Genomic DNA, 8,868 nt, shown 5'->3' with positions numbered 1-8,868 from the left:
CTGAAGTGTAGGAGTGTAGCCTTATAGTTGGCCCATGTTCTCGGTGAATTGCATCCATTATTGGAGATAGTTTCCCATAGATCCATTCTTTCCTTTCATACTTGGTTATTAAAAGACTATTATTCAGGAGCCAATAGGGGGTTTCATGCTAGCCATATTCACCATCTTCCTTTGTCAAGTGAGTGTTGCCTCCATGATATTAGAGTCATTATGTGTGGATGACATGTGCCATTATACTTTTTTTTAGTTCTTTTTCACTCTCAAAGTTTTGGGTTCTTATTTCTATATAAGATATTGCATTCAGTTTGAGTATTTATGTCTTACCTCTCAATATTATACAAGGGTTACATTAGTTCTATTTCTTTCTTACTTTGATGGATTGAGCTATGTATTCAATATTTGATCCTATGTACTAGTTGATTACGGTGGCTAGATACCTATACATTTTAGTGAGATTGATAATTTACCATATAGGCATTCTATCATTGCTATTTTTGGAGGCCATGAAGATACCTTCCATCATCAATTGATCAGCTCTTTACACTTAGTCTTCTCTACCTGATCATGTTCTTCTTTGAAATATAGATGGAGTAACTAAGAGGGGGGTTGAATTAGTTACCACAAAAAAAAATCCATAGATCTCTTAGATGTCTAAAATAACTAGTTACTACTATCACACAGTAGCCACATTAAAAATGTTGTAACTTGGTAGATGTATGTTAACTTATTACTAATATTTAAGAAATCACAATGATTTAACATGCATGCATGAAAGAAATAATGTCAACACAAGAGACACTAGATTTAAGATGGAAACCCAATATGGAAAAAACCACCAAGTAACTAGCTACTAATTTTCACTCTTCTGAAGTGAGCCTTGTTAAGAGCCAACCCTGTTAAAGGTTACAAAACACACTGTTAGGTGTGACCTTGTTAGAGGATTTAGTCACCCTACTAGGAGTGGCCTTGCTAGAGGACTTTAGAAAAATTTAGTAGAACTGTCCACCTTGTTAGAGGATTTACAAAATGGTTGTTAAACCAACTCTATTACGAAATTTAGGAATCAATGCTACAATTGTGAGAAAGTAATAATAAAGTGATTTGAATGAGATGAAATTCAACTTTGCTGATATAGATCTTTGTTATGCTTTACTAGATCCTCTCTAATCGAATACACCTTTGCTGCTCCCTGAGGATATTTGGTCCTTCTTCAAAATTTGCTCAGACTTTCCTCTTCACACAATCAACTCACTTGCATGCTCGCTCATTACATTTTAGATTTCACAACTTGACCTTTTATTTATACCATAAAAATTGTCAAATCAACTCATTTACAAGTTACAATTATAAATAATGATTACATCAGTTGGCTAAAATTATTACATGAAACAATTAAACTTTATTTCCAAAAATAATGAAATCCTTCATTGCATGACCCTGCTTGGTAAACACTACTCCATAAATGATTTCTAGTCTTAACCAAGTGAAGCTTAGTAAGCACTACGAATTCTACAAAATCCTTTGGAGACCGAGTGAACTCAGTACACATTGACTTTCCTTTGCTGACCTTGTGAGCTTGGTAGAAACTAACTTCTTCCATAGAATTTGTCAATGCTTGAGTGAGCTCCGTTGGCACTCAAAATTACCTTCCCAATTTTGAGCACCATTGAAAAATCAAGCCCTTAAACACTTTTAAAATGCGTATATGCCTGGTTGTACCCTACTGTCCATTTGAGACCCCTAAGGTGTTTAATGCTTCTAGCACCTTTCATTCAGCATGCCTAAGTGCTTCGTGAAGTTAAATTGAGTGTCTGGGTCATTTGGCAAAGTCCTGTTTCAAGCATTTGTCAAATTTACAAATTTTCACCTGTGTCAAACAGTGACAGGAGACTGTGTTTGCATCTAAATATATCGCACCTAGAAAGGTTTTGTGAATCTTTGCTTTGAGAGTGTCTAGTGTCCATACCTGAGAACCTATGTTTCAAATTTCAAGTTGTTTCGAGTCTGTTTGACTAGGTTTTGAATCTCTCAAAGTTGGCAATTTAATATTTTTATGCTGATGCACATTGCGCATAATTCTGGGAGGCCCTGTTTGATGAGTAATAACTTTTGACTAGTTGATCCAAATGTTGAAATTCCTATTGCATTGAATTATAGGCGTCAGAGACTTGTTATGTGTCATGTTTCATATCACGATGAATCCATTTGATCAGTTTTCAAGCATGATTTCAAATGGAATTTCTAACTTTTTTCTGGTGTCAGTATTTGCAGATTGATTGGAAGCCTTATTTGTTACATTATATCTCCTAACCCGTGATTGGTAAGATCGAATGGATTGTATCACTGTGTTGGCCTCTGAAAATACTCCCAGTGTGTCAGTTTGCAAGTCATGACGAATCCATCTTCACACTTTTCTAGGTCAATTCCATTTGCAAAAAATGTTTTCTATCAGCATGTCCAGTTTGCAAAATTCTGAGTAGCCCACTTTGACTGATCACCATTTGTGCCCTATTATTCATCATGAGCCTAAATCATAGATCCGTAATGTCATCATGACAGAGTACCAATGCCCCTATTTCTAGATCCTTAAACATCCTTTTGCACAATTTTTAGAGATCAAACCAAACACATTTTTGTGGTTTTCTGACATGTTATTCTGTAGGCAGTTTGAAGTGGACAACTTCAGAGGTCGATATCTTTTGACTCTGATGTCTTCATGCGATGAGATTTGGCAGGCCTGTTAAGAATGATGGAGAGAACAGAAGTTATAAGTTTCAGAGCCCGACCAGGTGTTTATGACAATTTTTAAAGCCAGGCAACAGGCCTCCTGACATGATTTTCATAGTGATGTAAAAATGATTAAAATGTGTTTTCAGTTGATGTTTCGATGCTAAAATTTTATTCTAATCAATTTGAGGATGCAGTTGTCTGCGAACGAAATTTTTTTTAGCCAGACCCACTTTGGGGCCCAGCTAACTTCATCAGATGAAGGACCAAACATTTGTGGAGACAATGTGCTTTAAAGCCAAGTCAAATTTGCTTCTAACAAAATATAAGGACCCCCAAGTCAAGGTTTTTCAAGACACAAGGAAAGAAGATCATAACAAGGGCGGTAGTGCTTTTAAGACAGCCAAGATTGTCTTGAGTACTAATGATGTATTTGTGGTTGTTCAAGGGAAGAGGATGTTGGTGAAGCATTTGATATGGGTTTTATATTTACAATGAAAGAAACTTTTGGTTCAACACAAATGGGAAAAGGAACTCCATATAAGCAAAAAAAGGGCAGACCCCACGTGTGCAAAGTAGACGTCATGAGAGGAGGAAGTTGCTTATGACATAAAAGGAGATTCACATGCATAAAAAACATATATACATTACATGGCGTGTGTAGGGTGACAATGTGGTTCGGGTCTGATCAAACCAATTACTTAAAATAATCACTTGTCTGATATATTCTACAAATGTTGGCAAGTATCTGCATGCATTGTGGGTCTTGTGTTTTCATCCACTGCTCCCATTGATGCGCATACCCAGAAGATTTAGAGGGATGATTCTTTTTGTACTTTTTTTTTTTTTTTGTTTTTTGTGAATTTGGCTCGAGAGGTTCAGTTTATTGGCGCTCTGAAAGGAGCATAGACCTGTGTTTGAAAAAGGAGCCACACAAAATGCAGGTGATATTTAACAAGCATGTAAAAGGCAGTCACTTATAGGTAAAACACAGTCAAAGTGGGAGCAACTCGTACCAGATAGGGTAAAGTCCAATGTAAAGAGCAGGGAATGCCCGCAGATAAAAAGGGAGACCTCATTCTCAACCCACGCAGCAAGAAGTAAGCCGCCCATTCATAAAGATGAAGGAACCCGCAACAAATAGACATAGAGCAGGGAAGATGGCATGAATAGTATGAAAAGAACCAATCAATGGAAAGGAGACGACATTCAAAGTAGAGAAAAGCCATCCATTAAAAGAAGCCTCCACACACTCACCACCATTTTCATTTTTGCAACGCTGGTTCAATTCATAAAGAATGAAGACCACGCTATTTGAGCAAGAAGCCCGTGAGTAAAAATGTAGGTCAAAGACACCTCTAGTCAAACATTAATCCAGCTAGCATATGAGAGAGAAGCCCACAGCACGAAAAATTGCAGGTCAATGTAAATTCAAACAGCAGCTTATAACAGAGCAAAGATGCAACTCGACACGAAGAAGCCACCCACGCAAGAGAGAAAAAGATGGTAAAAGTCTTTTATCCCACATCGCCAGTGTAAGGATTTTTTTTTATATTTAAGTACTCAAACACACATATTGTGTTGTGTCTTAAAGACATGCCCTTTTTGAAGAGCATGGGCACAGAAAGTGAGTTTTGGATGACATTAGCGGGGTCGAAAAAAGCAATATTTTAATCAAACCTGCACCCGTGATGAGTTGGCACTTAGATTGGAGATCGCACCAGACGCTGACATGTGGCGGCATCCTACGGCATGTGCATCCCTTCAAAAAGAGTTGTGCGGTAGTTAAGAAATGCAAGGATGCGCCTAGGTGCCACGTGGCACGATGGGTCCTGAGATTGATGATGTGGCAAGAATGAGCAGTTCAAATGGAGGCACAGGATTTTGCCACGTGGTGAGATCCGACGGTCTGTGCATCCCTACAATATGGAGTTGTAGGTATTTAAGTAATGCGGGGATGCACCTTGGCGACATGTGGCACTGGATCCTTGCGGCGCTAATGTGGCACCCGTCGACCAATCAGAGGTCACCACGTGGCAGAAAGGCTAGTCAACTGAAGGTTGACCCAGATTGAAGGAGAGGGCAATATTAAAGAATAAAAAATAATAATATTTTATTATTATTTTTATAAAAAAAAGTTGACGTGCATCTTTTTAAAACTCAAATGAGGCTCTTTTCTAAAGTTTAAACTTTAGAAACTTTTAAATTTTTGAAAATGTCTTGAGTGCAAGCCTGAACTTTCTAGCAAAGGAGTCATTTTCAAAATGACTTTCAGGAGGTTTCCAAGAGGCCAAATAGGCAATGTTATATATCATCGAAATCGGGAGAAGATCAACTTTTTGATTCTGGAGTTAGTTTTTGCACAAGTATTAGTCAGTTTGAGCTACATGAGGTTTTCTATCAGGTACCTAAATTGCAACCATATTCAGACCAGGAAGTTTAGTTGTGATTTTTGGCAAGATTAATAGCTTGAATATGCGTAAAAGACAAGGAGAATTCAATTGGGGGCATTTCTGAGTCAGTTAGATGAAGTTCTATCAGCATTTTGATGCAAACCAGATATTTAGCAAATCAAGGATTTCATCATTCAGTTGGGGATATTTTGCAAATCAGTTACAAGGCAATGATGAAATCAAATCAGATCAAGATGGAGAAGGAAGGACAATGTTTTCAGTTGCCAGAAGATTGAATTTCAAGTGGACACTTGTCAAGTAAAGATCAGATCCAAGAATTCATCTCCTTGCTATGTTATTCTTTGTTTCTTTCTTTTGGGGAGGTTCTAGTTTTTGTTACTGAGAAACCAGTGGGTTCCAGTTTCTGGGAAGAAAAAGTTCATTGATGTGATACCATTAGGGATTCCAGTTTTTGCACTGTGAGACCATTGGTTCTAGTATTTTGACATGTTTCCATGACTGTGACACCATTTCTTCATCAGAACTCTCATGTGAACAGCAGTTGTAGTGATAATATAGATAGTTCTGAGATATTAGGTTATTTCATGTTTCAATTTTATGCACCTGAATGTATAGTTTCAAGGAAATGAATACATATGAGCAACAATTTCACTAGTTTTGTTCTGGTTCTTGTCTCTTGTCTCAGCAATCTGTAAGTCTTATGTGGTTTTGGAACAAAGGTTTGAGACCCATTTGCATCCCTTTCAGGTTGTATGTTTGATGTATTTTGCTGTTGGACCAAAGGGCCAGGTAAATGCTCGATATGTTTAAACAAGGTTACTAGTTATTTGAGAAGGATATTTTGTGAGAATGAGACCTAAATGAACACTGAAGTTTGAGTCACAAGGTGGTTGGATAGATCTGATGTCTGGGTATATGAGATACATCCTGATGTCACAGATGTATGTTTTGAATTCATGGAATTGCCTAATGGATTAGGCATTGATCAGTTATAGGATCACTAGTTATATTGTTGCATGTTTAAGGTTTTGTTGAATCAACATCTTTAATCAAATGAATTTCCCTTTCATGTTGAAGGGCTGTAAATAGAATGCCCTCACTCAACTTACGAATTTCATTGTTTTGCATCTAGCTATTGCAGATATATGTTATTTCATAAGTTATTAGGAGAAATAAGGGTTTTATCTGCTTCATAATAGATTCAGTGTATGCTTTGACAACTGGTACCATATAAGGAATCTATAGGTTCACCCACCTAGGTTTTGTAGAGCCTGAAGTGCAGAAGGAGTATAGCCTTATAGTTGGCCTGGTGTCTGAATGGATGTGTTGATAATGGGAGTTAGCTGCCCCTAGATGCATTTTTTTCTCATTAGGATAATTGGAAATGGGTAACATTTTCAAACACCAACAAAATGGCAACTCTGTTGGGGAGTTGCATTCAGAAAGAACCAAATCTATGCCATGAAATAGATTGGATATAGCATATCAATAGCAAGATGTGTTCCCTTTTCCTTGCTGAAGTTTCATGTTTCCCAATTAAGCTTTATTCATGATCAGCAGTAGGTTGTAAAATTGGATGAAAATTGTGTTCTATGACTGTCATAGGTCTATCTTCAATCAGTCTAGTTTGACAATACTGTTGAGAAAGTTTCAGAGTCAAGAATTCGTTTATAAAGTATACTTTATTTTCAAGGTGTTATTGATCTACAAGTTTTTCCTGCATTGAAGGTCTGGTTTAGATTTGTCCGGTGACAAATTATGTTTTATTTCTCACAAAGTGTGAGTGGCGACTCTCAAATCTCTGTACCAGTTTGTTCCTAGTTTATTTCATTGCAAAATTTTGAAGGACATTCAGTTGTATGGGTAGATATGAAATTGTTGATAGTTTCTTGGAAACGAATTCTAAATTCTTGATAAGTTTTGAAGTGCTATTTGAAATCTGCTGTTATAAAGAAATTGAAATGTAAAAAGTAGATCATAGCAGTGATCTCTTTATCCTCTTGAAAGGAGGTGGCAACTCTACAAAGTTTGATCAGTGGTGTGAAGGATTTTCAGTCTTGCACTTGTGCCAAATTAGCAGATCCAAGTTCAGTATCATCACTGGAGATATTTTGGTTTTCATGTTTTCATTTCATGGAAGTCAAGTGTTTAAAGAAGTTTCCTCTATTTAGTGATTTTCAGCACTAGAAAGAAGAGGTAGAAAGTTTGTTTTATGATGGAATCAGATCTCAGATTTGAGATTAGTTCACCAAATTCTAAGAGTTTGAAAATTGTGAATAATAACATTACTATGTTGAATACAATGGTTTACGAAAGGATTGTAAATCTTATAAGAATTGAGGTAGGCAGTACTCAAGGTCTAAGTATCAAACAATGTTATTTAAGGCTTAAGTCAATAATCAGTAAGATGCCTTTTCATTGTAGACCTGAGGAATCTTCCCTGCAAAATATTTTCCTTGATGTTCTAGTACCCGATTTAATCGATTGGCCAGCACCTATAAGGTTACAAATAATTTTGCAGACTAAAAAATTCATTGAGCAGATGGAAAGTGGTGATTATAGATTTCATGAAATATCTCCTAATGATAATGAATGTGCTGAAAGCCAAGGTAGCAATGAATATAATGAGTCCATAGAGCAAGATAATCTATCTTCTAATTGTGAAGAGGTGGATTCAAATGTTAATGAATCAGGTAATAGCAATCAGGATGAAAAGGATGGATATAAAAGAGAAGATAAATTAAGTTACAATACATATGAAGTTGAAAAAAGTTGTAACAACAGTAGATCCAGTGATTGCCATGATAAGAAAGAATGTTGTAATAATTCTGATTTTCCAGATTGTTACACTAATGATCTTCCTATTGAAAGTTCTTCATATTGTCTAGATGACAATCACAGCTAGGAGAAGATCTGTGAGGCAATCTTCTTGAGTTCCAGTGAAATCTCAAAATTGTTGGCTCGTGAGTTTGAAAAGCACGTAAGTATCTCTAAGGATCTTCATATGTTCTCTCATAATAATTTCTCATTCAATCAAATCAATTCCCCAAAGTTTGATGTGGAAAAAGAGGTAGAATCTGAACAATCTTTGTTAGACTTTGGAGGTGTATATAACAAAACCTCAAATGTTTTTGCACATGACAATTTGCTGGATGTAGAGAATGTTGATGAAGGGAAGTTTAGTTCTATTTCAAATTCTTTTCATGTTGATCTTGCTGAACATTGTTTTGATGTTTCATATGATGAAGTGGAAAATAGTGAGTGTTGTCCATCCGATTATAGATTTTCTTCATGCACTGATAGGTCTTGTGAAGATAAGTGCAAGGTGTATTTTGATTTTCAGTTTGATGAAGAAGATGATGGTCATCAACATAGTTTGGATCAGTACTGTCAGAATGAGTTTTCAATTTTGGTGACTAATCAGTTATTTGAATGTGAAGAGGTTTCAGCAAAGGATAAATCTGATTCGATGAGTAACATGGTTGCAAGTAGGCAACAATCAGATTTCACATACTCTTCATTTACGGAGGCACAAGGTTAGTTACAATTTGCTCCATGTAACTCGTTGAATGGAGTTGAATATGAGCACTTTGTGTTTCCAGTTGGAAGAATCCATGATTTAGTCAGTAGTGATCATTTTCAGTCTGATGTCAGTTATTATGATCACATTGATCCATTTCTTCATAGTGGGCAAGATGAAGAAAGTATGTCTGATTTTTATACGCAC

The sequence above is a fragment of the Cupressus sempervirens genome, chromosome 2, assembly GCF_028749045.1.
Source record: "Cupressus sempervirens isolate cs-2001-9-10 chromosome 2, ASM2874904v1, whole genome shotgun sequence".
In the NCBI taxonomy this organism is placed as follows: domain Eukaryota; kingdom Viridiplantae; phylum Streptophyta; class Pinopsida; order Cupressales; family Cupressaceae; genus Cupressus; species Cupressus sempervirens.
The sequence above is the reverse complement of the archived record's forward strand: the minus strand, read 5'-3'. Positions refer to the sequence as shown.